Consider the following 26,603-nt stretch of genomic DNA (forward strand, 5'->3'; position numbering starts at 1 on the left):
TTATATGATTGCATTTTTATTTGGCATTTCAACCAAAAATCCCTTGTTTTAAAATTCTAAAGATAACAGCACATTTCTGCCCAGTTTCGAACTGGGGACCTTTTGTGTTTTAGGCGAATGTGATAACCACTACAATACAGAAACTGACTTTTGAAGATCTCATCACTATGGAGTCGGGAAGTACCATTGGCAAACCGTTTTCATAGAATTTTTTTTTCTAAACTTATTTTTCTATTTTCTAATAATTTCTATGCTATTTTGTCCACTTTGCATTTCAAGAGGACACATTCACTTATTAATAGTTCTGATCATTGTATTTAATAAAAAAATCTATTTTTAATGTATTTCTGACCAATTTTGAAGGGGAACCTTATGCATATTGGCTAAATGTGAATAATACTACACTACAGGTACTTCATGAATGCAACACCATCCAATATGCATGGTAGAAGGGAAATTGACTTTTGATATTCTGCAATATGATTTTTGCTTGCTTTTTCATTGAGCAATGCAACAGTAGATAGTTATCAAAATATAAATTATTGAATTCAAAGTGTTTAGGTAACAAAATATGTTTCTGCCCAGTTTTGAACTGGGGATCTTTCGCGTGTGAGGCAAACGTGATAACCACTACACTACAGAAACTACAAGGAAACAGCATCTCCCGCCATCCAATAAAAAATGATCTTTGACATACATTATGGCATTCTGAAATAAACTTTTTATATGATTGCATTTTTATTTGGCATTTCAACCAAAAATCCCTTGTTTTAAAATTCTAAAGATAACAGCACATTTCTGCCCAGTTTCGAACTGGGGACCTTTTGTGTTTTAGGCGAATGTGATAACCACTACAATACAGAAACTGACTTTTGAAGATCTCATTACTATCGAGTCGGGAAGTACCATTGGCAAACCGTTTTCTTAGAATTTTTTTTTCTAAACTTATTTTTCTATTTTCTAATAATTTCTATGCTATTTTTTCCACTTTGCATTTCAAGAGGACACATTCACTTATTAATAGTTCTGATCATTGTATTTAATAAAAAAATCTTTTTTTAATGTATTTCTGACCAATTTTGAAGGGGAAACTTATGCATATTGGCTAAATGTGAATAATACTACACTACAGGTACTTCCTGAATGCAACACCATCCAATATGCATGGTAGAAGGGAAATTGACTTTTGATATTCTGCAATATGATTTTTTGCTTGCTTTTTTATTGAGCAATGCAACAGTATATATTTATCAAAATATAAATTATTGAATTCAAAGTGTTTAGGTAACAAAATATGTTTCTGCCAATTTCGAACTGGGGACCTTTCACGTGTGAGGCAAACATGAAATCACTACACTACAGATACTACATGAAAAATTTGCGACCATCATCCAATAAAAAATGATCTTTGACATTCAGTATGGCATGCTAAAATAAACTTTTTATCTGATTGTATTTTTATTGAGCATTTTACCCAAAAATTCATTGTTTTAAAATTCTAAGGCTAAGAGATTGTTTCTGCCCAGTTTCGAACTGGGGACCTTTCGCGTGTTAGGCGAACGTGATAACCACTACACTACAGAAACTGACTCTCGTGGATCCCATCACTATCTAGTCTGGAAGTACAAATGACACATGCTTTTCTTAGAAATATAATTTTTTCTAAACTTTTTTCCTATTTTCTAATAATTTTGACGCTATTTTTCCACTTTGCATTTCAAGAGGACACATTCACTTATTATCAATTCTGATCATTGTATTTACTAAAAAAATATTTTTTAATGTATTTCTGACCAATTTTGAAGGGGGACCTTATGCATATTGGGTAAATGTGAATAACTCTACACTACAGGTACTTCATGAATGCAACACCATCCAATATGCATGGTAGAAGGGAAATTGACTTTTGATATTCTGCAATATGATTTTTGCTTGCTTTTTCATTGAGCAATGCAACAGTAGATAGTTATCAAAATATAAATTATTGAATTCAAAGTGTTTAGGTAACAAAATATGTTTCTGCCCAGTTTCGAACTGGGGACCTTTCGCGTGTGAGGCAAACGTGATAACCACTACACTACAGAAACTACATGAAAACAGCATCTCCCGCCATCCAATAAAAAATGATCTTTGACATACATTATGGCATTCTATAATAAAATTTTTATATGATTGCATTTTTATTTGGCATTTCAACCAAAAATCCCTTGTTTTAAAATTCTAAAGATAACAGCACATTTCTGCCCAGTTTCGAACTGGGGACCTTTTGTGTTTTAGGCGTATGTGATAACCACTACAATACAGAAACTGACTTTTGAAGATCTCATCACTATGGAGTCGGGAAGTACCATTGGCAAACCGTTTTCTTAGAATTTTTTTTTTCTAAACTTATTTTTCTATTTTCTAATAATTTCTATGCTATTTTTTCCACTTTGCATTTCAAGAGGACACATTCACTTATTAATAGTTCTGATCATTGTATTTAATAAAAAAATCTATTTTTAATGTATTTCTGACCAATTTTGAAGGGGAACCTTATGCATATTGGCTAAATGTGAATAATACTACACTACAGGTACTTCATGAATGCAACACCATCCAATATGCATGGTAGAAGGGAAATTGACTTTTGATATTCTGCAATATGATTTTTTGCTTGCTTTTTCATTGAGCAATGCAACAGTATATATTTATCAAAATATAAATTATTGAATTCAAAGTGCTTAGGTAACAAAATATGTTTCTGCCAATTTCGAACTGGGGACCTTTCACGTGTGAGGCAAACATGAAATCACTACACTACAGATACTACATGAAAAATTTGCGACCATCATCCAATAAAAAATGATCTTTGACATTCAGTATGGCATGCTAAAATAAACTTTTTATCTGATTGTATTTTTATTGAGCATTTTACCCAAAAATTCATTGTTTTAAAATTCTAAAGCTAAAAGATTGTTTCTGCCCAGTTTCGAACTGGGGACCTTTCGCGTGTTAGGCGAACATGATAACCACTACACTACAGAAACTGACTCTCGTGGATTCCATCACTATCTAGTCTGGAAGTACAAATGACACATGCTTTTCTTAGAAATATAATTTTTTCTAAACTTTTTTCCTATTTTCTAATAATTTTGACGCTATTTTTCCACTTTGCATTTCAAGAGGACGCATTCACTTATTATCAATTCTGATCATTGTATTTACTAAAAAAATATTTTTTAATGTATTTCTGACCAATTTTGAAGGGGGACCTTATGCATATTGGGTAAATGTGAATAACTCTACACTACAGGTACTTCATGAATGCAACACCATCCAATATGCATGGTAGAAGGGAAATTGACTTTTGATATTCTGCAATATGATTTTTGCTTGCTTTTTCATTGAGCAATGCAACAGTAGATAGTTATCAAAATATAAATTATTGAATTCAAAGTGTTTAGGTAACAAAATATGTTTCTGCCCAGTTTCGAACTGGGGACCTTTCGCGTGTGAGGCAAACGTGATAACCACTACACTACAGAAACTACATGAAAACAGCATCTCCCGCCATCCAATAAAAAATGATCTTTGACATACATTATGGCATTCTATAATAAAATTTTTATATGATTGCATTTTTATTTGGCATTTCAACCAAAAATCCCTTGTTTTAAAATTCTAAAGATAACAGCACATTTCTGCCCAGTTTCGAACTGGGGACCTTTTGTGTTTTAGGCGAATGTGATAACCACTACAATACAGAAACTGACTTTTGAAGATCTCATCACTATGGAGTCGGGAAGTACCATTGGCAAACCGTTTTCTTAGAATTTTTTTTTTCTAAACTTATTTTTCTATTTTCTAATAATTTCTATGCTATTTTTTCCACTTTGCATTTCAAGAGGACACATTCACTTATTAATAGTTCTGATCATTGTATTTAATAAAAAAATCTATTTTTAATGTATTTCTGACCAATTTTGAAGGGGAACCTTATGCATATTGGCTAAATGTGAATAATACTACACTACAGGTACTTCATGAATGCAACACCATCCAATATGCATGGTAGAAGGGAAATTGACTTTTGATATTCTGCAATATGATTTTTTGCTTGCTTTTTCATTGAGCAATGCAACAGTATATATTTATCAAAATATAAATTATTGAATTCAAAGTGCTTAGGTAACAAAATATGTTTCTGCCAATTTCGAACTGGGGACCTTTCACGTGTGAGGCAAACATGAAATCACTACACTACAGATACTACATGAAAAATTTGCGACCATCATCCAATAAAAAATGATCTTTGACATTCAGTATGGCATGCTAAAATAAACTTTTTATCTGATTGTATTTTTATTGAGCATTTTACCCAAAAATTCATTGTTTTAAAATTCTAAAGCTAAAAGATTGTTTCTGCCCAGTTTCGAACTGGGGACCTTTCGCGTGTTAGGCGAACATGATAACCACTACACTACAGAAACTGACTCTCGTGGATTCCATCACTATCTAGTCTGGAAGTACAAATGACACATGCTTTTCTTAGAAATATAATTTTTTCTAAACTTTTTTCCTATTTTCTAATAATTTTGACGCTATTTTTCCACTTTGCATTTCAAGAGGACGCATTCACTTATTATCAATTCTGATCATTGTATTTACTAAAAAAATATTTTTTAATGTATTTCTGACCAATTTTGAAGGGGGACCTTATGCATATTGGGTAAATGTGAATAACTCTACACTACAGGTACTTCATGAATGCAACACCATCCAATATGCATGGTAGAAGGGAAATTGACTTTTGATATTCTGCAATATGATTTTTGCTTGCTTTTTCATTGAGCAATGCAACAGTAGATAGTTATCAAAATATAAATTATTGAATTCAAAGTGTTTAGGTAACAAAATATGTTTCTGCCCAGTTTCGAACTGGGGACCTTTCGCGTGTGAGGCAAACGTGATAACCACTACACTACAGAAACTACATGAAAACAGCATCTCCCGCCATCCAATAAAAAATGATCTTTGACATACATTATGGCATTCTATAATAAAATTTTTATATGATTGCATTTTTATTTGGCATTTCAACCAAAAATCCCTTGTTTTAAAATTCTAAAGATAACAGCACATTTCTGCCCAGTTTCGAACTGGGGACCTTTTGTGTTTTAGGCGAATGTGATAACCACTACAATACAGAAACTGACTTTTGAAGATCTCATCACTATGGAGTCGGGAAGTACCATTGGCAAACCGTTTTCTTAGAATTTTTTTTTTCTAAACTTATTTTTCTATTTTCTAATAATTTCTATGCTATTTTTTCCACTTTGCATTTCAAGAGGACACATTCACTTATTAATAGTTCTGATCATTGTATTTAATAAAAAAATCTATTTTTAATGTATTTCTGACCAATTTTGAAGGGGAACCTTATGCATATTGGCTAAATGTGAATAATACTACACTACAGGTACTTCATGAATGCAACACCATCCAATATGCATGGTAGAAGGGAAATTGACTTTTGATATTCTGCAATATGATTTTTTGCTTGCTTTTTCATTGAGCAATGCAACAGTATATATTTATCAAAATATAAATTATTGAATTCAAAGTGCTTAGGTAACAAAATATGTTTCTGCCAATTTCGAACTGGGGACCTTTCACGTGTGAGGCAAACATGAAATCACTACACTACAGATACTACATGAAAAATTTGCGACCATCATCCAATAAAAAATGATCTTTGACATTCAGTATGGCATGCTAAAATAAACTTTTTATCTGATTGTATTTTTATTGAGCATTTTACCCAAAAATTCATTGTTTTAAAATTCTAAAGCTAAAAGATTGTTTCTGCCCAGTTTCGAACCGGGGACCTTTCGCGTGTTAGGCGAACATGATAACCACTACACTACAGAAACTGACTCTCGTGGATCCCATCACTATCTAGTCTGGAAGTACAAATGACACATGCTTTTCTTAGAAATATAATTTTTTCTAAACTTTTTTCCTATTTTCTAATAATTTTGACGCTATTTTTCCACTTTGCATTTCAAGAGGACGCATTCACTTATTATCAATTCTGATCATTGTATTTACTAAAAAAATATTTTTTAATGTATTTCTGACCAATTTTGAAGGGGGACCTTATGCATATTGGGTAAATGTGAATAACTCTACACTACAGGTACTTCATGAATGCAACACCATCCAATATGCATGGTATAAGGGAAATTGACTTTTGATATTCTGCAATATGATTTTTGCTTGCTTTTTCATTGAGCCATGCAACAGTAGATAGTTATCAAAATATAAATTATTGAATTCAAAGTGTTTAGGTAACAAAATATGTTTCTGCCCAGTTTTGAACTGGGGATCTTTTGCGTGTGAGGCGAACGTGATAACCACTACACTACAGAAACTACATGGAAACAGCATCTCCCGCCATCCAATAAAAAATGATCTTTGACATACATTATGGCATTCTGAAATAAACTTTTTATATGATTGCATTTTTATTTGGCATTTCAACCAAAAATCCCTTGTTTTAAAATTCTAAAGATAACAGCACATTTCTGCCCAGTTTCGAACTGGGGACCTTTTGTGTTTTAGGCGAATGTGATAACCACTACAATACAGAAACTGACTTTTGAAGATCTCATCACTATGGAGTCGGGAAGTACCATTGGCAAACCGTTTTCATAGAATTTTTTTTTCTAAACTTATTTTTCTATTTTCTAATAATTTCTATGCTATTTTTTCCACTTTGCATTTCAAGAGGACACATTCACTTATTAATAGTTCTGATCATTGTATTTAATAAAAAAATCTATTTTTAATGTATTTCTGACCAATTTTGAAGGGGAACCTTATGCATATTGGCTAAATGTGAATAATACTACACTACAGGTACTTCATGAATGCAACACCATCCAATATGCATGGTAGAAGGGAAATTGACTTTTGATATTCTGCAATATGATTTTTTGCTTGCTTTTTCATTGAGCAATGCAACAGTATATATTTATTAAAATATAAATTATTGAATTAAAAGCGTTTAGGTAACAAAATATGTTTTTGCCAATTTCGAACTGGGGACCTTTCACGTGTGAGGCAAACATGAAATCACTACACTACAGATACTACATGAAAAATTTGCGACCATCATCCAATAAAAAATGATCTTTGACATTCAGTATGGCATGCTAAAATAAACTTTTTATCTGATTGTATTTTTATTGAGCATTTTACCCAAAAATTCATTGTTTTAAAATTCTAAAGCTAAAAGATTGTTTCTGCCCAGTTTCGAACCGGGGACCTTTCGCGTGTTAGGCGAACATGATAACCACTACACTACAGAAACTGACTCTCGTGGATCCCATCACTATCTAGTCTGGAAGTACAAATGACACATGCTTTTCTTAGAAATATAATTTTTTCTAAACTTTTTTCCTATTTTCTAATAATTTTGACGCTATTTTTCCACTTTGCATTTCAAGAGGACGCATTCACTTATTATCAATTCTGATCATTGTATTTACTAAAAAAATATTTTTTAATGTATTTCTGACCAATTCTGAAGGGGGACCTTATGCATATTGGGTAAATGTGAATAACTCTACACTACAGGTACTTCATGAATGCAACAACATCCAATATGCATGGTATAAGGGAAATTGACTTTTGATATTCTGCAATATGATTTTTGCTTGCTTTTTCATTGAGCCATGCAACAGTAGATAGTTATCAAAATATAAATTATTGAATTCAAAGTGTTTAGGTAACAAAATATGTTTCTGCCCAGTTTTGAACTGGGGATCTTTCGCGTGTGAGGCGAACGTGATAACCACTACACTACAGAAACTACATGGAAACAGCATCTCCCGCCATCCAATAAAAAATGATCTTTGACATACATTATGGCATTCTGAAATAAACTTTTTATATGATTGCATTTTTATTTGGCATTTCAACCAAAAATCCCTTGTTTTAAAATTCTAAAGATAACAGCACATTTCTGCCCAGTTTCGAACTGGGGACCTTTTGTGTTTTAGGCGAATGTGATAACCACTACAATACAGAAACTGACTTTTGAAGATCTCATCACTATGGAGTCGGGAAGTACCATTGGCAAACCGTTTTCATAGAATTTTTTTTTCTAAACTTATTTTTCTATTTTCTAATAATTTCTATGCTATTTTTTCCACTTTGCATTTCAAGAGGACACATTCACTTATTAATAGTTCTGATCATTGTATTTAATAAAAAAATCTATTTTTAATGTATTTCTGACCAATTTTGAAGGGGAACCTTATGCATATTGGCTAAATGTGAATAATACTACACTACAGGTACTTCATGAATGCAACACCATCCAATATGCATGGTAGAAGGGAAATTGACTTTTGATATTCTGCAATATGATTTTTTGCTTGCTTTTTCATTGAGCAATGCAACAGTATATATTTATCAAAATATAAATTATTGAATTAAAAGCGTTTAGGTAACAAAATATGTTTTTGCCAATTTCGAACTGGGGACCTTTCACGTGTGAGGCAAACATGAAATCACTACACTACAGATACTACATGAAAAATTTGCGACCATCATCCAATAAAAAATGATCTTTGACATTCAGTATGGCATGCTAAAATAAACTTTTTATCTGATTGTATTTTTATTGAGCATTTTACCCAAAAATTCATTGTTTTAAAATTCTAAAGCTAAAAGATTGTTTCTGCCCAGTTTCGAACTGGGGACCTTTCGCGTGTTAGGCGAACGTAATAACCACTACACTACAGAAACTGACTCTCGTGGATCCCACCCCTATCTAGTCTGGAAGTACAAATGACACATGCTTTTCTTAGAAATATAATTTTTTCTAAACTTTTTTCCTATTTTCTAATATTTTTGACGCTATTTTTCCACTTTGCATTTCAAGAGGACACATTCACTTATTATCAATTCTGATCATTGTATTTACTAAAAAAATATTTTTTAATGTATTTCTGACCAATTTTGAAGGGGGACCTTATGCATATTGGGTAAATGTGAATAACTCTACACTACAGGTACTTCATGAATGCAACACCATCCAATATGCATGGTAGAAGGGAAATTGACTTTTGATATTCTGCAATATGATTTTTGCTTGCTTTTTCATTGAGCAATGCAACAGTAGATAGTTATCAAAATATAAATTATTGAATTCAAAGTGTTTAGGTAACAAAATATGTTTCTGCCCAGTTTCGAACTGGGGACCTTTCGCGTGTGAGGCAAACGTGATAACCACTACACTACAGAAACTACATGAAAACAGCATCTCCCGCCATCCAATAAAAAATGATCTTTGACATACATTATGGCATTCTATAATAAAATTTTTATATGATTGCATTTTTATTTGGCATTTCAACCAAAAATCCCTTGTTTTAAAATTCTAAAGATAACAGCACATTTCTGCCCAGTTTCGAACTGGGGACCTTTTGTGTTTTAGGCGAATGTGATAACCACTACAATACAGAAACTGACTTTTGAAGATCTCATCACTATGGAGTCGGGAAGTACCATTGGCAAACCGTTTTCTTAGAATTTTTTTTTTCTAAACTTATTTTTCTATTTTCTAATAATTTCTATGCTATTTTTTCCACTTTGCATTTCAAGAGGACACATTCACTTATTAATAGTTCTGATCATTGTATTTAATAAAAAAATCTATTTTTAATGTATTTCTGACCAATTTTGAAGGGGAACCTTATGCATATTGGCTAAATGTGAATAATACTACACTACAGGTACTTCATGAATGCAACACCATCCAATATGCATGGTAGAAGGGAAATTGACTTTTGATATTCTGCAATATGATTTTTTGCTTGCTTTTTCATTGAGCAATGCAACAGTATATATTTATCAAAATATAAATTATTGAATTCAAAGTGCTTAGGTAACAAAATATGTTTCTGCCAATTTCGAACTGGGGACCTTTCACGTGTGAGGCAAACATGAAATCACTACACTACAGATACTACATGAAAAATTTGCGACCATCATCCAATAAAAAATGATCTTTGACATTCAGTATGGCATGCTAAAATAAACTTTTTATCTGATTGTATTTTTATTGAGCATTTTACTCAAAAATTCATTGTTTTAAAATTCTAAAGCTAAAAGATTGTTTCTGCCCAGTTTCGAACCGGGGACCTTTCGCGTGTTAGGCGAACATGATAACCACTACACTACAGAAACTGACTCTCGTGGATCCCATCACTATCTAGTCTGGAAGTACAAATGACACATGCTTTTCTTAGAAATATAATTTTTTCTAAACTTTTTTCCTATTTTCTAATAATTTTGACGCTATTTTTCCACTTTGCATTTCAAGAGGACGCATTCACTTATTATCAATTCTGATCATTGTATTTACTAAAAAAATATTTTTTAATGTATTTCTGACCAATTTTGAAGGGGGACCTTATGCATATTGGGTAAATGTGAATAACTCTACACTACAGGTACTTCATGAATGCAACACCATCCAATATGCATGGTATAAGGGAAATTGACTTTTGATATTCTGCAATATGATTTTTGCTTGCTTTTTCATTGAGCCATGCAACAGTAGATAGTTATCAAAATATAAATTATTGAATTCAAAGTGTTTAGGTAACAAAATATGTTTCTGCCCAGTTTTGAACTGGGGATCTTTCGCGTGTGAGGCGAACGTGATAACCACTACACTACAGAAACTACATGGAAACAGCATCTCCCGCCATCCAATAAAAAATGATCTTTGACATACATTATGGCATTCTGAAATAAACTTTTTATATGATTGCATTTTTATTTGGCATTTCAACCAAAAATCCCTTGTTTTAAAATTCTAAAGATAACAGCACATTTCTGCCCAGTTTCGAACTGGGGACCTTTTGTGTTTTAGGCGAATGTGATAACCACTACAATACAGAAACTGACTTTTGAAGATCTCATCACTATGGAGTCGGGAAGTACCATTGGCAAACCGTTTTCATAGAATTTTTTTTTCTAAACTTATTTTTCTATTTTCTAATAATTTCTATGCTATTTTTTCCACTTTGCATTTCAAGAGGACACATTCACTTATTAATAGTTCTGATCATTGTATTTAATAAAAAAATCTATTTTTAATGTATTTCTGACCAATTTTGAAGGGGAACCTTATGCATATTGGCTAAATGTGAATAATACTACACTACAGGTACTTCATGAATGCAACACCATCCAATATGCATGGTAGAAGGGAAATTGACTTTTGATATTCTGCAATATGATTTTTTGCTTGCTTTTTCATTGAGCAATGCAACAGTATATATTTATCAAAATATAAATTATTGAATTAAAAGCGTTTAGGTAACAAAATATGTTTTTGCCAATTTCGAACTGGGGACCTTTCACGTGTGAGGCAAACATGAAATCACTACACTACAGATACTACATGAAAAATTTGCGACCATCATCCAATAAAAAATGATCTTTGACATTCAGTATGGCATGCTAAAATAAACTTTTTATCTGATTGTATTTTTATTGAGCATTTTACCCAAAAATTCATTGTTTTAAAATTCTAAAGCTAAAAGATTGTTTCTGCCCAGTTTCGAACTGGGGACCTTTCGCGTGTTAGGCGAACGTAATAACCACTACACTACAGAAACTGACTCTCGTGGATCCCACCCCTATCTAGTCTGGAAGTACAAATGACACATGCTTTTCTTAGAAATATAATTTTTTCTAAACTTTTTTCCTATTTTCTAATATTTTTGACGCTATTTTTCCACTTTGCATTTCAAGAGGACACATTCACTTATTATCAATTCTGATCATTGTATTTACTAAAAAAATATTTTTTAATGTATTTCTGACCAATTTTGAAGGGGGACCTTATGCATATTGGGTAAATGTGAATAACTCTACACTACAGGTACTTCATGAATGCAACACCATCCAATATGCATGGTAGAAGGGAAATTGACTTTTGATATTCTGCAATATGATTTTTGCTTGCTTTTTCATTGAGCAATGCAACAGTAGATAGTTATCAAAATATAAATTATTGAATTCAAAGTGTTTAGGTAACAAAATATGTTTCTGCCCAGTTTCGAACTGGGGACCTTTCGCGTGTGAGGCAAACGTGATAACCACTACACTACAGAAACTACATGAAAACAGCATCTCCCGCCATCCAATAAAAAATGATCTTTGACATACATTATGGCATTCTATAATAAAATTTTTATATGATTGCATTTTTATTTGGCATTTCAACCAAAAATCCCTTGTTTTAAAATTCTAAAGATAACAGCACATTTCTGCCCAGTTTCGAACTGGGGACCTTTTGTGTTTTAGGCGAATGTGATAACCACTACAATACAGAAACTGACTTTTGAAGATCTCATCACTATGGAGTCGGGAAGTACCATTGGCAAACCGTTTTCTTAGAATTTTTTTTTTCTAAACTTATTTTTCTATTTTCTAATAATTTCTATGCTATTTTTTCCACTTTGCATTTCAAGAGGACACATTCACTTATTAATAGTTCTGATCATTGTATTTAATAAAAAAATCTATTTTTAATGTATTTCTGACCAATTTTGAAGGGGAACCTTATGCATATTGGCTAAATGTGAATAATACTACACTACAGGTACTTCATGAATGCAACACCATCCAATATGCATGGTAGAAGGGAAATTGACTTTTGATATTCTGCAATATGATTTTTTGCTTGCTTTTTCATTGAGCAATGCAACAGTATATATTTATCAAAATATAAATTATTGAATTCAAAGTGTTTAGGTAACAAAATATGTTTCTGCCAATTTCGAACTGGGGACCTTTCACGTGTGAGGCAAACATGAAATCACTACACTACAGATACTACATGAAAAATTTGCGACCATCATCCAATAAAAAATGATCTTTGACATTCAGTATGGCACGCTAAAATAAACTTTTTATCTGATTGTATTTTTATTGAGCATTTTACCCAAAAATTCATTGTTTTAAAATTCTAAAGCTAAAAGATTGTTTCTGCCCAGTTTCGAACCAGGGACCTTTCGCGTGTTAGGCGAACATGATAACCACTACACTACAGAAACTGACTCTCGTGGATCCCATCACTATCTAGTCTGGAAGTACAAATGACACATGCTTTTCTTAGAAATATAATTTTTTCTAAACTTTTTTCCTATTTTCTAATAATTTTGACGCTATTTTTCCACTTTGCATTTCAAGAGGACGCATTCACTTATTATCAATTCTGATCATTGTATTTACTAAAAAAATATTTTTAATGTATTTCTGACCAATTTTGAAGGGGGACCTTATGCATATTGGGTAAATGTGAATAACTCTACACTACAGGTACTTCATGAATGCAACACCATCCAATTTGCATGGTATAAGGGAAATTGACTTTTGATATTCTGCAATATGATTTTTGCTTGCTTTTTCATTGAGCCATGCAACAGTAGATAGTTATCAAAATATAAATTATTGAATTCAAAGTGTTTAGGTAACAAAATATGTTTCTGCCCAGTTTCGAACTGGGGACCTTTCGCGTGTGAGGCGAACGTGATAACCACTACTCTACAGAAACTACATGGAAACAGCATCTACCGCCATCCAATAAAAAATGATCTTTGACATACATTATGGCATTCTGAAATAAACTTTTTATATGATTGCATTTTTATTTGGCATTTCAACCAAAAATCCCTTGTTTTAAAATTCTAAAGATAACAGCATATTTCTGCCCAGTTTCGAACTGGGGACCTTTTGTGTTTTAGGCGAATGTGATAACCACTACAATACAGAAACTGACTTTCGAAGATCTCATCACTATGGAGTCGGGAAGTACCATTGGCAAACCGTTTTCTTAGAATTTTTTTTTCTAAACTTATTTTTCTATTTTCTAATAATTTCTATGCTATTTTGTCCACTTTGCATTTCAAGAGGACACATTCACTTATTAATAGTTCTGATCATTGTATTTAATAAAAAAATCTATTTTTAATGTATTTCTGACCAATTTTGAAGGGGAACCTTATGCATATTGGCTAAATGTGAATAATACTACACTACAGGTACTTCATGAATGCAACACCATCCAATATGCATGGTAGAAGGGAAATTGACTTGTGATATTCTGCAATATGATTTTTTGCTTGCTTTTTCATTGAGCAATGCAACATTATATAGTTATCAAAATATAAATTATTGAATTCAAAGTGTTTAGGTAACAATCTATGTTTCTGCCAATTTCGAACTGGGGACCTTCCACGTGTGAGGCAAACATGAAATCACTACACTACAGATACTACATGAAAAATTTGCGACCATCATCCAATAAAATGATCTTTGACATTCAGTATGGCATGCTAAAATATACTTTTTATCTGATTGTATTTTTATTGAGCATTTTACCCAAAAATTCATTGTTTTAAAATTCTAAAGCTAAAAGATTGTTTCTGCCCAGTTTCGAACTGGGGACCTTTTGGTGTTAGGCGAACGTGATAACCACTACACTACAGAAACTGACTCTCGTGGATCCCATCACTATCTAGTCTGGAAGTACAAATGACACATGCTTTTCTTAGAAATATAATTTTTTCTAAACTTTTTTCCTATTTTCTAATAATTTTGACGCTATTTTTCCACTTTGCATTTCAAGAGGACACATTCACTTATTATCAATTCTGATCATTGTATTTACTAAAAAAATATTTTTTAATGTATTTCTGACCAATTTTGAAGGGGGACCTTATGCATATTGGGTAAATGTGAATAACTCTACACTACAGGTACTTCATGAATGCAACACCATCCAATATGCATGGTAGAAGGGAAATTGACTTTTGATATTCTGCAATATGATTTTTGCTTGCTTTTTCATTGAGCAATGCAACAGTATATATTTATCAAAATATAAATTATTGAATTCAAAGTGTTTAGGTAACAAAATATGTTTCTGCCAATTTCGAACTGGGGACCTTTCACGCGTGAGGCAAACATGAAATCACTACACTACAGATACTACATGAAAAATTTGCGACCATCATCCAATAAAAAAGTATCTTTGACATTCAGTATGGCATGCTAAAATAAACTTTTTATCTGATTGTATTTTTATTGAGCATTTTACCCAAAAATTCATTGTTTTAAAATTCTAAAGCTAAAAGATTGTTTCTGCCCAGTTTCGAACTGGGGACCTTTCGCGTGTTAGGCGAACGTGATAACCACTACACTACAGAAACTGACTCTCGTGAATTCCATCACTATCTAGTCTGGAAGTACAAATGACACATGCTTTTCTTAGAAATATAATTTTTTCTAAACTTTTTTTCCTATTTTCTAATAATTTTGACGCTATTTTTCCACTTTGCATTTCAAGAGGACACATTCACTTATTATCAATTCTGATCATTGTATTTACTAAAAAAAAATTTTTTAATGTATTTCTGACCAATTTTTAAGGGGGACCTTGTGCATTTTGGATAAATGTGAATAACTCTACACTACAGATACTTCATGAATGCAACACCATCCAATATGCATGGTAGAATTGAAACTGACTTTTGATATTCTGCAATATGATTTTTTGCTTGCTTTTTCATTGAGCAATGCAACAGTAGATAGTTATCAAAATATAAATTATTGAATTCAAAGTGTTTAGGTAACAAAATATGTTTCTGCCAATTTCGAACTGGGGACCTTTCACGTGTGAGGCAAACATGAAATCACTACACTACAGATACTACATGAAAAATTTGCGACCATCATCCAATAAAAAATGATCTTTGACATTCAGTATGGCATGCTAAAATAAACTTTTTATCTGATTGTATTTTTATTGAGCATTTTACCAAAAAATTCATTGTTTTAAAATTCTAAAGCTAAAAGATTGTTTCTGCCCAGTTTCGAACTGGGGACCTTTCGCGTGTTAGGCGAACGTGATAACCACTACACTACAGAAACTGACTCTTGCGGATTTCATCACTATCTAGTCTGGAAGTACAAATGACACATGCTTTTCTTAGAAATATAATTTTTTCTAAACTTTTTTCCTATTTTCTAATAATTTTGACGCTATTTTTCCACTTTGCATTTCAAGAGGACACATTCACTTATTATCAATTCTGATCATTGTATTTACTAAAAAAATATTTTTTGAATGTATTTCTGACCAATTTTGAAGGGGGACCTTATGCATATTGGGTAAATGTGAATAACTCTACACTACAGGTACTTCATGAATGCAACACCATCCAATATGCATGGTAGAAGGGAAATTGACTTTTGATATTCTGCAATATGACTTTTGCTTGCTTTTTCATTGAGCAATGCAACAGTAGATAGTTATCAAAATATAAATTATTGAATTCAAAGTGTTTAGGTAACAAAATATGTTTCTGCCCAGTTTCGAACTGGGGACCTTTCGCGTGTGAGGCGAACGTGATAACCACTACACTACAGAAACTACATGAAAACAGAATCTCACGCCATCCAATAAAAAATGATCTTTGACATACATTATGGCATTCTGAAATAAACTTTTTATATGATTGCATTTTTATTTGGCATTTCAACCGAAAATCCCTTGATTTAAAATTCTAAAGATAACAGCATATTTCTGCCTAGTTTCGAACTGGGGACCTTTTGTGTTTTAGGCGAATGTGATAACCACTACAATACAGAAACTGACTTTTGAAGATCTCATCACTATGGAGTCGGGAAGTACCATTGGCAAACCGTTTTCTTAGAATTTTTTTTTCTAAACTTATTTTTCTATTTTCTAATAATTTCTATGCTATTTTTTCCACTTTGCATTTCAAGAGGACACATTCACTTATTAATAGTTCTGATCATTGTATTTAATAAAAAAAATCTATTTTTAATGTATTTCTGACCAATTTTGAAGGGGAACCTTATGCATATTGGCTAAATGTGAATAATACTACACTACAGGTACTTCATGAATGCAACACCATCCAATATGCATGGTAGAAGGGAAATTGACTTTTGATATTCTGCAATATGATTTTTTGCTTGCTTTTTCATTAAGCAATGCAACAGTATATAGTTATCAAAATATAAATTATTGAATTCAAAGTGTTTAGGTAACAAAATATGTTTCTGCCAATTTCGAACTGGGGACCTTTCACGCGTGAGGCAAACATGAAATCACTACACTACAGATACTACATGAAAAATTTGCGACCATCATCCAATAAAAAATGATCTTTGACATTCAGTATGGCATGCTAAAATAAACTTTTTATCTGATTGTATTTTTATTGAGCATTTTACCCAAAAATTCATTGTTTTAAAATTCTAAAGCTAAAAGATTGCTTCTGCCCAGTTTCGAACTGGTGACCTTTCGCGTGTTAGGTGAACATGATAACCACTACACTACAGAAACTGACTCTCGTGAATTCCATCACTATCTAGTCTGGAAGTACAAATGACACATGCTTTTCTTAGAAATATAATTTTTTCTAAACTTTTTTTCCTATTTTCTAATAATTTTGACGCTATTTTTCCACTTTGCATTTCAAGAGGACACATTCACTTATTATCAATTCTGATCATTGTATTTACTAAAAAAAAATGTTTTAATGTATTTCTGACCAATTTTGAAGGGGGACCTTATGCATATTGGATAAATGTGAATAACTCTACACTACAGGTACTTCATGAATGCAACACCATACAATATGCATGGTAGAATTGAAATTGACTTTTGATATTCTGCAATATGATTTTTTGCTTGCTTTTTCATTGAGCAATGCAACAGTAGATAGTTATCAAAATATAAATTATTGAATTCAAAGTGTTTAGGTAACAAAATATGTTTCTGCCAATTTCGAACTGGGGACCTTTCACGTGTGAGGCAAACATGAAATCACTACACTACAGATACTACATGAAAAATTTGAGACCATCATCCAATAAAAAATGATCTTTGACATTCAGTATGGCATGCTAAAATAAACTTTTTATCTGATTGTATTTTTATGGAGCATTTTACCCAAAAATTAATTGTTTTAAAATTCTAAAGCTAAAAGATTGTTTCTGCCCAGTTTCAAACTGGGGATCTTTCACGTGCTAGGCGAACGTGATAACCACTACACTACAGAAACTGACTCACGTGGTCCCATCACTATCTAGTCTGGAAGTACAAATGACACATGCTTTTCTTAGAAATATAATTTTTTCTAAACTTTTTTTCCTATTTTGTAATAATTTTTACGCTATTTTTCCACTTTGCATTTCAAGAGGACACATTCACTTATTATCAATTCTGATCATTGTATTTACTAAAAAAATATTTTTTGAATGTATTTCTGACTAATTTTGAAGGGAAACCTTATGCATATTGGCTAAATGTGAATAATACTACACTACAGGTACTTCATGAATGCAACACCATCCAATATGCATGGTAGAAGGGAAATTGACTTTTGATATTCTGCAATATGATTTTTGCTTGCTTTTTCATTGAGCAATGCAACAGTAGATAGTTATCAAAATATAAATTATTGAATTCAAAGTGTTTAGGTAACAAAATATGTTTCTGCCAAGTTTCGAACTGGGGACCTTTCGCGTGTGAGGCGAACTTGATAACCACTACACTACAGAAACTACAATAAAACAGCATCTCCCGCCATCCAATAAAAAATGATCTTTGACATACATTATGGCATTCTGAAATATACTTTTTATATGATTGCATTTTTATTTGGCATTTCAACCAAAAATCCCTTGATTTAAAATTCTAAAGATAACAGCATATTTCTGCCCAGTTTCGAACTGGGGACCTTTTGTGTTTTAGGCGAATGTGATAACCACTATAATACAGAAACTGACTTTTGAAGATCTCATCACTATGGAGTCGGGAAGTACCATTGGCAAACCGTTTTCTTAGAATTTTTTTTCTAAACTTATTTTTCTATTTTCTAATAATTTCTATGCTATTTTTTCCACTTTGCATTTCAAGAGGACACATTCACTTATTAATAGTTCTGATCATTGTATTTAATAAAAAAATCTATTTTTAATGTATTTCTGACCAATTTTGAAGGGGAACCTTATGCATATTGGCTAAATGTGAATAATACTACACTACAGGTACTTCATGAATGCAACACCATCCAATATGCATGGTAGAAGGGAAATTGACTTTTTATATTTTGCAATATGATTTTTTGCTTGCTTTTTCATTGAGCAATGCAACAGTATATAGTTATCAAAATATAAATTATTGAATTCAAAGTGTTTAGGTAACAAAATATGTTTCTGCCAATTTCGAACTGGGGACCTTTCACGCGTGAGGCAAACATGAAATCACTACACTACAGATACTACATGAAAAATTTGCGACCATCATCCAATAAAAAATGATCTTTGACATTCAGTATGGCATGCTAAAATAAACTTTTTATCTGATTGTATTTTTATTGAGCATTTTACCCAAAAATTCATTGTTTTAAAATTCAAAAGCTAAAAGATTGTTTCTGCCCAGTTTCGAACTGGGGTCCTTTCGCGTGTTAGGCGAACGTGATAACCACTACACTACAGAAACTGACTATTGTGGATCCCATCACTATCTAGTCTGGAAGTACAAATGACACATGCTTTTCTTAGAAATATAATTTTTTCTAAACTTTTTTTTCCTATTTTCTAATAATTTTGACGCTATTTTTCCACTTTGCATTTCAAGAGGACACATTCACTTATTATCAATTCTGATCATTGTATTTACTAAAACAAAATTTTTTTAATGTATTTCTGACCAATTTTGAAGGGGGACCTTATGCATATTGGATAAATGTGAATAACTCTACACTACAGGTACTTCATGAATGCAACACCATCCAATATGCATGGTAGAAGGGAAATTTACTTTTGATATTCTGCAATATGATTTTTGCTTGCTTTTTCATTGAGCAATGCAACAGTAGATAGTTATCAAAATATAAATTATTGAATTCAAAGTGTTTAGGTAACAAAATATGTTTCTGCCCAGTTTCGAACTGGGGACCTTTCGCGTGTGAGGCAAACGTGATAACCACTACACTACAGAAACTACATGAAAACAGAATCTCCCGCCATCCAATAAAAAATGATCTTTGACATACATTACGGCATTCTGAAATAAACTTTTTATATGATTGCATTTTTATTTGGCATTTCAACCGAAAATCCCTTGATTTAAAATTCTAAAGATAACAGCATATTTCTGCCTAGTTTCGAACTGGGGACCTTTTGTGTTTTAGGCGAATGTGATAACCACTACAATACAGAAACTGACTTTTGAAGATCTCATCACTATGGAGTCGGGCAGTACCATTGGCAAACCGTTTTCTTAGAATTTTTTTTTCTAAACTTATTTTTCTATTTTCTAATAATTTCTATGCTATTTTTTCCACTTTGCATTTCAAGAGGACACATTCACTTATTAATAGTTCTGATCATTGTATTTAATAAAAAAATCTATTTTTAATGTATTTCTGACCAATTTTGAAGGGGAACCTTATGCATATTGGCTAAATGTGAATAATACTACACTACAGGTACTTCATGAATGCAACACCATCCAATATGCATGGTAGAAGGGAAATTGACTTTTGATATTCTGCAATATGATTTTTTGCTTGCTTTTTCATTGAGCAATGCAACAGTATATAGTTATCAAAATATAAATTATTGAATTCAAAGTGTTTAGGTAACAAAATATGTTTCTGCCAATTTCGAACTGGGGAACTTTCACGCATGAGGCAAACATGAAATCACTACACTACAGATACTACATGAAAAATTTGCGACCATCATCCAATAAAAAATGATCTTTGACATTCAGTATGGCATGCTAAAATAAACTTTTTATCTGATTGTATTTTTATTGAGCATTTTACCCAAAAATTCATTGTTTTAAAATTCTAAAGCTAAAAGACTGTTTCTGCCCAGTTTCGAACTGGGGACCTTTCGCGTGTTAGGCGAACGTGATAACCACTACACTACAGAAACTGACTCTCGTGAATCCCATCACTATCTAGTCTGGAAGTACAAATGACACATGCTTTTCTTAGAAATATAATTTTTTCTAAACTTTTTTTCCTATTTTCTAATAATTTTGATGCTATTTTTCCACTTTGCATTTCAAGAGGACACATTCACTTATTATCAATTCTAATCATTGTATTTACTAAAAAAAATATTTTTTGAATGTATTTCTGACCAATTTTGAAGGGGGACCTTATGCATATTGGGTAAATGTGAATAACTCTACACTACAGGCAATTCATGAATGCAACACCATCCAATATGCATGGTAGAAGGGAAATTGACTTTTGATATTCTGCAATATGATTTTTGCTTGCTTTTTCATTGAGCAATGCAACAGTAGATAGTTATCAAAATATAAATTATTGAATTCAAAGTGTTTAGGTAACAAAATATGTTTCTGCCCAGTTTCGAACTGGGGACCTTTCGCGTGTGAGGCAAACGTAATAACCACTACACTACAGAAACTACATGAAAACAGCATCTCCCGCCATCCAATAAAAAATGATCTTTGACATACATTATGACATTCTGAAATAAACTTTTTATATGATTGCATTTTTATTTGGCATTTCAACCAAAAATCCCTTGTTTTAAAATTCTAAAGATAACAGCATATTTCTGCCTAGTTTCGAACTGGAGACCTTTTGTGTTTTAGGCGAATGTGATAACCACTACAATACAGAAACTGACTTTTGAAGATCTCATCACTGTGGAGTCGGGAAGTACCATTGGCAAACCGTTTTCTTAGAATTTTTTTTTCTAAACTTATTTTTCTATTTTCTAATAATTTCTATGCTATTTTTTCCACTTTGCATTTCAAGAGGACACATTCACTTATTAATAGTTCTGATCATTGTATTTAATAAAAAAATCTATTTTTAATGTATTTCTGACCAATTTTGAAGGGGAACCTTATGCATATTGGCTAAATGTGAATAATACTACACTACAGGTACTTCATGAATGCAACACCATCCAATATGCATGGTAGAAGGGAAATTGACTTTTTATATTTTGCAATATGATTTTTTGCTTGCTTTTTCATTGAGCAATGCAACAGTATATAGTTATCAAAATATAAATTATTGAATTCAAAGTGTTTAGGTAACAAAATATGTTTCTGCCAATTTCGAACTGGGGACCTTTCACGCGTGAGGCAAACATGAAATCACTACACTACAGATACTACATGAAAAATTTGCGACCATCATCCAATAAAAAATGATCTTTGACATTCAGTATGGCATGCTAAAATAAACTTTTTATCTGATTGTATTTTTATTGAGCATTTTACCCAAAAATTCATTGTTTTAAAATTCTAAGGCTAAGAGATTGTTTCTGCCCAGTTTCGAACTGGGGACCTTTCGCGTGTTAGGCGAACGTGATAACCACTACACTACAGAAACTGACTCTCGTGGATCCCATCACTATCTAGTCTGGAAGTACAAATGACACATGCTTTTCTTAGAAATATAATTTTTTCTAAACTTTTTTCCTATTTTCTAATAATTTTGACGCTATTTTTCCACTTTGCATTTCAAGAGGACACATTCACTTATTATCAATTCTGATCATTGTATTTACTAAAAAAAAAAAATTTTTAATGTATTTCTGACCAATTTTGAAGGGGGACCTTATGCATATTGGATAAATGTGAATAACTCTACACTACAGGTACTTCATGAATGCAACACCATCCAATATGCATGGTAGAAGGGAAATTTAGTTTTGATATTCTGCAATATGATTTTTGCTTGCTTTTTCATTGAGCAATGCAACAGTAGATAGTTATCAAAATATAAATTATTGAATTCAATTTGTTTAGGTAACAAAATATGTTTCTGCCCAGTTTCGAACTGGGGACCTTTCGCGTGTGGGCGAACGTGATAACCACTACACTACAGAAACTACATGAAAACAGAATCTCCCGCCATCCAATAAAAAATGATCTTTGACATATATTACGGCATTCTGAAATAAACTTTTTATATGATTGCATTTTTATTTGGCATTTCAACCGAAAATCCCTTGATTTAAAATTCTAAAGATAACAGCATATTTCTGCCTAGTTTCGAACTGGGGACCTTTTGTGTTTTAGGCGAATGTGATAACCACTACAATACAGAAACTGACTTTTGAAGATCTCATCACTATGGAGTCGGGAAGTACCATTGGCAAACCGTTTTCTTAGAATTTTTTTTTCTAAACTTATTTTTCTATTTTCTAATAATTTCTATGCTATTTTTTCCACTTTGCATTTCAAGAGGAATGCAACACCATCCAATATGCATGGTAGAAGGGAAATTGACTTTTTATATTTTGCAATATGATTTTTTGCTTGCTTTTTCATTGAGCAATGCAACAGTATATAGTTATCAAAATATAAATTATTGAATTCAAAGTGTTTAGGTAACAAAATATGTTTCTGCCAATTTCGAACTGGGGAACTTTCACGTGTGAGGCAACATGAAATCACTACACTACAGATACTACATGAAAAATTTGAGACCATCATCCAATAAAAAATGATCTTTGACATTCAGTATGGCATGCTAAAATAAACTTTTTATCTGATTGTATTTTTATTTAACATTTTACCCAAAAATTAATTGTTTTAAAATTCTACAGCTAAAAGATTGTTTCTGCCCAGTTTCGAACTGGGGACCTTTCGCGTGTTAGGCGAACGTGATAACCACTACACTACAGAAACTGACTCTCGTGAATTTCATCACTATCTAGTCTGGATGTACACATGACACATGCTTTTCTTAGAAATATAATTTTTTCTAAACTTTTTTTCCTATTTTCTAATAATTTTGACGCTATTTTTCCACTTTGCATTTCAAGAGGACACATTCACTTATTATCAATTCTGATCATTGTATTTACTAAAAAAATTTTTTTTGAATGTATTTCTGACCAATTTTGAAGGGGGACCTTATGCATATTGGGTAAATGTGAATAACTCTACACTACAGGTACTTCATGAATGCAACACCATCCAATATGCATGGTAGAAGGGAAATTGACTTTTGATATTCTGCAATATGATTTTTGCTTGCTTTTTCATTGAGCAATGCAACAGTAGATAGTTATCAAAATATAAATTATTGAATTCAAAGTGTTTAGGTAACAAAATATGTTTCTGCCCAGTTTCGAACTGGGGACCTTTCGCGTGTGAGGCGAACGTGATAACCACTACACTACAGAAACTACAATGAAACAGCATCTCCCGCCATCCAATAAAAAATGATCTTTGACATACATTATGACATTCTGAAATAAACTTTTTATATGATTGCATTTTTATTTGGCATTTCAACCAAAAATCCCTTGTTTTAAAATTCTAAAGATAACAGCATATTTCTGCCCAGTTTCGAACTGGGGACCTTTTGTGTTTTAGGCGAATGTGATAACCACTACAATACAGAAACTGACTTTTGAAGATCTCATCACTATGGAGTCGGGAAGTACCATTGGCAAACCGTTTTCTTAGAATTTTTTTTTCTAAACTTATTTTTCTATTTTCTAAGAATTTCTATGCTATTTTTTCCACTTTGCATTTCAAGAGGACACATTCACTTATTAATAGTTCTGATCATTGTATTTAATAAAAAAATCTATTTTTAATGTATTTCTGACCAATTTTGAAGGGGAACCTTATGCATATTGGCTAAATGTGAATAATACTACACTACAGGTACTTCATGAATGCAACACCATCCAATATGCATGGTAGAAGGGAAATTGACTTTTGATATTCTGCAATATGATTTTTTGCTTGCTTTTTCATTGAGCAATGCAACAGTATATAGTTATCAAAATATAAATTATTGAATTCAAAGTGTTTAGGTAACAAAATATGTTTCTGCCAATTTCGAACTGGGGAACTTTCACGCGTGAGGCAAACATGAAATCACTACACTACAGATACTACATGAAAAATTTGCGACCATCATCCAATAAAAAATGATCTTTGACATTCAGTATGGCATGCTAAAATAAACTTTTTATCTGATTGTATTTTTATTGAGCATTTTACCCAAAAATTCATTGTTTTAAAATTCTAAAGCTAAAAGACTGTTTCTGCCCAGTTTCGAACTGGGGACCTTTCGCGTGTTAGGCGAACGTGATAACCACTACACTACAGAAACTGACTCTCGTAAATCCCATCACTATCTAGTCTGGAAGTACAAATGACACATGCTTTTCTTAGAAATATAATTTTTTCTAAACTTTTTTTCCTATTTTCTAATAATTTTGATGCTATTTTTCCACTTTGCATTTCAAGAGGACACATTCACTTATTATCAATTCTGATCATTGTATTTACTAAAAAAAATATTTTTTGAATGTATTTCTGACCAATTTTGAAGGGGGACCTTATGCATATTGGGTAAATGTGAATAACTCTACACTACAGGTACTTCATGAATGCAACACCATCCAATATGCATGGTAGAAGGGAAATTGACTTTTGATATTCTGCAATATGATTTTTGCTTGCTTTTTCATTGAGCAATGCAACAGTAGATAGTTATCAAAATATAAATTATTGAATTCAAAGTGTTTAGGTAACAAAATATGTTTCTGCCAATTTCGAACTGGGGACCTTTCACGTGTGAGGCAAATATGAAATCACTACACTACAGATACTACATATAAGCATGGATGTGGAATCACTTTATACTTCGATTGACCACATTAAAGGCATTAATGCGGTCAAATACTTTCTGGATATAGAAGGGACTAATGATTTCCATCACTTTCTCCTTGACCTCTTACACTTTGTCCTACATAACAACTATTTCACATTCAACAATAGATTTTACATACAAACAAGGGGCACAGCGATGGGGGCAGCGTGTGCCCCTACGTATGCAAATCTGTTTCTCGGATGGTGGGAGCGTGAGCAAGTCTTTTCTGACCATAATGATCACCACACTCAAAGAATTTTGATGTGGTTACGATATATAGACGACATCCTGGTTATCTGGGATGGAGACGAGAAATCCTTTGAAGACTTTGTTGGAGATTTACATAAAAATGACCTGAATCTGAAATTCACATACGTGACCAACAAAGATAGAGTCTCCTTCCTGGACTTGTCCATATATCGTACAGACGGTGGCCAAATAGCCACTGAACTCTTCCGTAAACCAACAGCCACAAATTCGCTGCTCCATCAATCTAGTTCCCACTTCCCCCCGACTGTGAAAAATATCCCCAAGGGTGAGTTTCTGAGGCTCAAAAGAAACTGCTCGGACCAACGTATCTTTCGGGATCAGTGTGTCGAACTAACCAGTAGACTCAGGAATAGAGGGTACAGTCACAGATTAATAAAGCAAGCTAAACGAGAAGTGGAACACACAGACAGGGAAACCCTAATTTTTCGAGATAAAGCCAAACAGAGTGGCGATACAGAACTTAGATTTGTTGGTAACTTTTGTACAGAGTGGCGTGAAATCAAACAGATTATTCAAAAACATTGGCCTGTACTACGTTTG

General features: G+C 32.3%; 32 non-coding genes across 32 annotated transcripts; all 32 read right to left on the reverse strand.

Moving 5' to 3' along the window:
- Positions 1-572: 572 nt before the first annotated feature.
- Positions 573-645, reverse strand: TRNAV-CAC (transfer RNA valine (anticodon CAC)). Its single transcript has one exon. It is a non-coding gene; the product is annotated as a tRNA-Val (tRNA).
- Positions 646-1,513: 868 nt separating this feature from the next.
- Positions 1,514-1,586, reverse strand: TRNAV-AAC (transfer RNA valine (anticodon AAC)). Its single transcript has one exon. It is a non-coding gene; the product is annotated as a tRNA-Val (tRNA).
- A 428-nt stretch (positions 1,587-2,014) lies between these two features.
- TRNAV-CAC (transfer RNA valine (anticodon CAC)) lies at positions 2,015-2,087 on the reverse strand. Its single transcript has one exon. It is a non-coding gene; the product is annotated as a tRNA-Val (tRNA).
- Positions 2,088-2,956: 869 nt separating this feature from the next.
- TRNAV-AAC (transfer RNA valine (anticodon AAC)) lies at positions 2,957-3,029 on the reverse strand. Its single transcript has one exon. It is a non-coding gene; the product is annotated as a tRNA-Val (tRNA).
- Positions 3,030-3,457: 428 nt separating this feature from the next.
- TRNAV-CAC (transfer RNA valine (anticodon CAC)) lies at positions 3,458-3,530 on the reverse strand. The gene has a single exon. It is a non-coding gene; the product is annotated as a tRNA-Val (tRNA).
- An 869-nt stretch (positions 3,531-4,399) lies between these two features.
- On the reverse strand, positions 4,400-4,472 carry TRNAV-AAC (transfer RNA valine (anticodon AAC)). Its single transcript has one exon. It is a non-coding gene; the product is annotated as a tRNA-Val (tRNA).
- A 428-nt stretch (positions 4,473-4,900) lies between these two features.
- On the reverse strand, positions 4,901-4,973 carry TRNAV-CAC (transfer RNA valine (anticodon CAC)). The gene has a single exon. It is a non-coding gene; the product is annotated as a tRNA-Val (tRNA).
- An 869-nt stretch (positions 4,974-5,842) lies between these two features.
- On the reverse strand, positions 5,843-5,915 carry TRNAV-AAC (transfer RNA valine (anticodon AAC)). The gene has a single exon. It is a non-coding gene; the product is annotated as a tRNA-Val (tRNA).
- Positions 5,916-6,343: 428 nt separating this feature from the next.
- Positions 6,344-6,416, reverse strand: TRNAV-CAC (transfer RNA valine (anticodon CAC)). The gene has a single exon. It is a non-coding gene; the product is annotated as a tRNA-Val (tRNA).
- An 868-nt stretch (positions 6,417-7,284) lies between these two features.
- TRNAV-AAC (transfer RNA valine (anticodon AAC)) lies at positions 7,285-7,357 on the reverse strand. The gene has a single exon. It is a non-coding gene; the product is annotated as a tRNA-Val (tRNA).
- Positions 7,358-7,785: 428 nt separating this feature from the next.
- TRNAV-CAC (transfer RNA valine (anticodon CAC)) lies at positions 7,786-7,858 on the reverse strand. The gene has a single exon. It is a non-coding gene; the product is annotated as a tRNA-Val (tRNA).
- An 868-nt stretch (positions 7,859-8,726) lies between these two features.
- TRNAV-AAC (transfer RNA valine (anticodon AAC)) lies at positions 8,727-8,799 on the reverse strand. Its single transcript has one exon. It is a non-coding gene; the product is annotated as a tRNA-Val (tRNA).
- A 428-nt stretch (positions 8,800-9,227) lies between these two features.
- TRNAV-CAC (transfer RNA valine (anticodon CAC)) lies at positions 9,228-9,300 on the reverse strand. Its single transcript has one exon. It is a non-coding gene; the product is annotated as a tRNA-Val (tRNA).
- An 869-nt stretch (positions 9,301-10,169) lies between these two features.
- Positions 10,170-10,242, reverse strand: TRNAV-AAC (transfer RNA valine (anticodon AAC)). Its single transcript has one exon. It is a non-coding gene; the product is annotated as a tRNA-Val (tRNA).
- A 428-nt stretch (positions 10,243-10,670) lies between these two features.
- Positions 10,671-10,743, reverse strand: TRNAV-CAC (transfer RNA valine (anticodon CAC)). The gene has a single exon. It is a non-coding gene; the product is annotated as a tRNA-Val (tRNA).
- An 868-nt stretch (positions 10,744-11,611) lies between these two features.
- TRNAV-AAC (transfer RNA valine (anticodon AAC)) lies at positions 11,612-11,684 on the reverse strand. The gene has a single exon. It is a non-coding gene; the product is annotated as a tRNA-Val (tRNA).
- A 428-nt stretch (positions 11,685-12,112) lies between these two features.
- Positions 12,113-12,185, reverse strand: TRNAV-CAC (transfer RNA valine (anticodon CAC)). Its single transcript has one exon. It is a non-coding gene; the product is annotated as a tRNA-Val (tRNA).
- Positions 12,186-13,054: 869 nt separating this feature from the next.
- Positions 13,055-13,127, reverse strand: TRNAV-AAC (transfer RNA valine (anticodon AAC)). The gene has a single exon. It is a non-coding gene; the product is annotated as a tRNA-Val (tRNA).
- A 427-nt stretch (positions 13,128-13,554) lies between these two features.
- Positions 13,555-13,627, reverse strand: TRNAV-CAC (transfer RNA valine (anticodon CAC)). The gene has a single exon. It is a non-coding gene; the product is annotated as a tRNA-Val (tRNA).
- Positions 13,628-15,211: 1,584 nt separating this feature from the next.
- TRNAV-AAC (transfer RNA valine (anticodon AAC)) lies at positions 15,212-15,284 on the reverse strand. Its single transcript has one exon. It is a non-coding gene; the product is annotated as a tRNA-Val (tRNA).
- A 648-nt stretch (positions 15,285-15,932) lies between these two features.
- TRNAV-AAC (transfer RNA valine (anticodon AAC)) lies at positions 15,933-16,005 on the reverse strand. The gene has a single exon. It is a non-coding gene; the product is annotated as a tRNA-Val (tRNA).
- A 429-nt stretch (positions 16,006-16,434) lies between these two features.
- On the reverse strand, positions 16,435-16,507 carry TRNAV-CAC (transfer RNA valine (anticodon CAC)). Its single transcript has one exon. It is a non-coding gene; the product is annotated as a tRNA-Val (tRNA).
- A 1,590-nt stretch (positions 16,508-18,097) lies between these two features.
- TRNAA-AGC (transfer RNA alanine (anticodon AGC)) lies at positions 18,098-18,170 on the reverse strand. The gene has a single exon. It is a non-coding gene; the product is annotated as a tRNA-Ala (tRNA).
- Positions 18,171-18,599: 429 nt separating this feature from the next.
- On the reverse strand, positions 18,600-18,672 carry TRNAV-CAC (transfer RNA valine (anticodon CAC)). Its single transcript has one exon. It is a non-coding gene; the product is annotated as a tRNA-Val (tRNA).
- An 867-nt stretch (positions 18,673-19,539) lies between these two features.
- TRNAV-AAC (transfer RNA valine (anticodon AAC)) lies at positions 19,540-19,612 on the reverse strand. The gene has a single exon. It is a non-coding gene; the product is annotated as a tRNA-Val (tRNA).
- A 431-nt stretch (positions 19,613-20,043) lies between these two features.
- On the reverse strand, positions 20,044-20,116 carry TRNAV-CAC (transfer RNA valine (anticodon CAC)). Its single transcript has one exon. It is a non-coding gene; the product is annotated as a tRNA-Val (tRNA).
- Positions 20,117-20,984: 868 nt separating this feature from the next.
- Positions 20,985-21,057, reverse strand: TRNAV-AAC (transfer RNA valine (anticodon AAC)). Its single transcript has one exon. It is a non-coding gene; the product is annotated as a tRNA-Val (tRNA).
- Positions 21,058-21,488: 431 nt separating this feature from the next.
- TRNAV-CAC (transfer RNA valine (anticodon CAC)) lies at positions 21,489-21,561 on the reverse strand. Its single transcript has one exon. It is a non-coding gene; the product is annotated as a tRNA-Val (tRNA).
- An 868-nt stretch (positions 21,562-22,429) lies between these two features.
- Positions 22,430-22,502, reverse strand: TRNAV-AAC (transfer RNA valine (anticodon AAC)). The gene has a single exon. It is a non-coding gene; the product is annotated as a tRNA-Val (tRNA).
- Positions 22,503-23,733: 1,231 nt separating this feature from the next.
- On the reverse strand, positions 23,734-23,806 carry TRNAV-AAC (transfer RNA valine (anticodon AAC)). The gene has a single exon. It is a non-coding gene; the product is annotated as a tRNA-Val (tRNA).
- Positions 23,807-24,236: 430 nt separating this feature from the next.
- Positions 24,237-24,309, reverse strand: TRNAV-CAC (transfer RNA valine (anticodon CAC)). Its single transcript has one exon. It is a non-coding gene; the product is annotated as a tRNA-Val (tRNA).
- An 868-nt stretch (positions 24,310-25,177) lies between these two features.
- On the reverse strand, positions 25,178-25,250 carry TRNAV-AAC (transfer RNA valine (anticodon AAC)). The gene has a single exon. It is a non-coding gene; the product is annotated as a tRNA-Val (tRNA).
- Positions 25,251-26,603: the final 1,353 nt, after the last annotated feature.

This window comes from Pseudophryne corroboree, chromosome 4 (genome assembly GCF_028390025.1).
Source record: "Pseudophryne corroboree isolate aPseCor3 chromosome 4, aPseCor3.hap2, whole genome shotgun sequence".
NCBI classification, from domain to species: Eukaryota; Metazoa; Chordata; class Amphibia; order Anura; family Myobatrachidae; genus Pseudophryne; species Pseudophryne corroboree.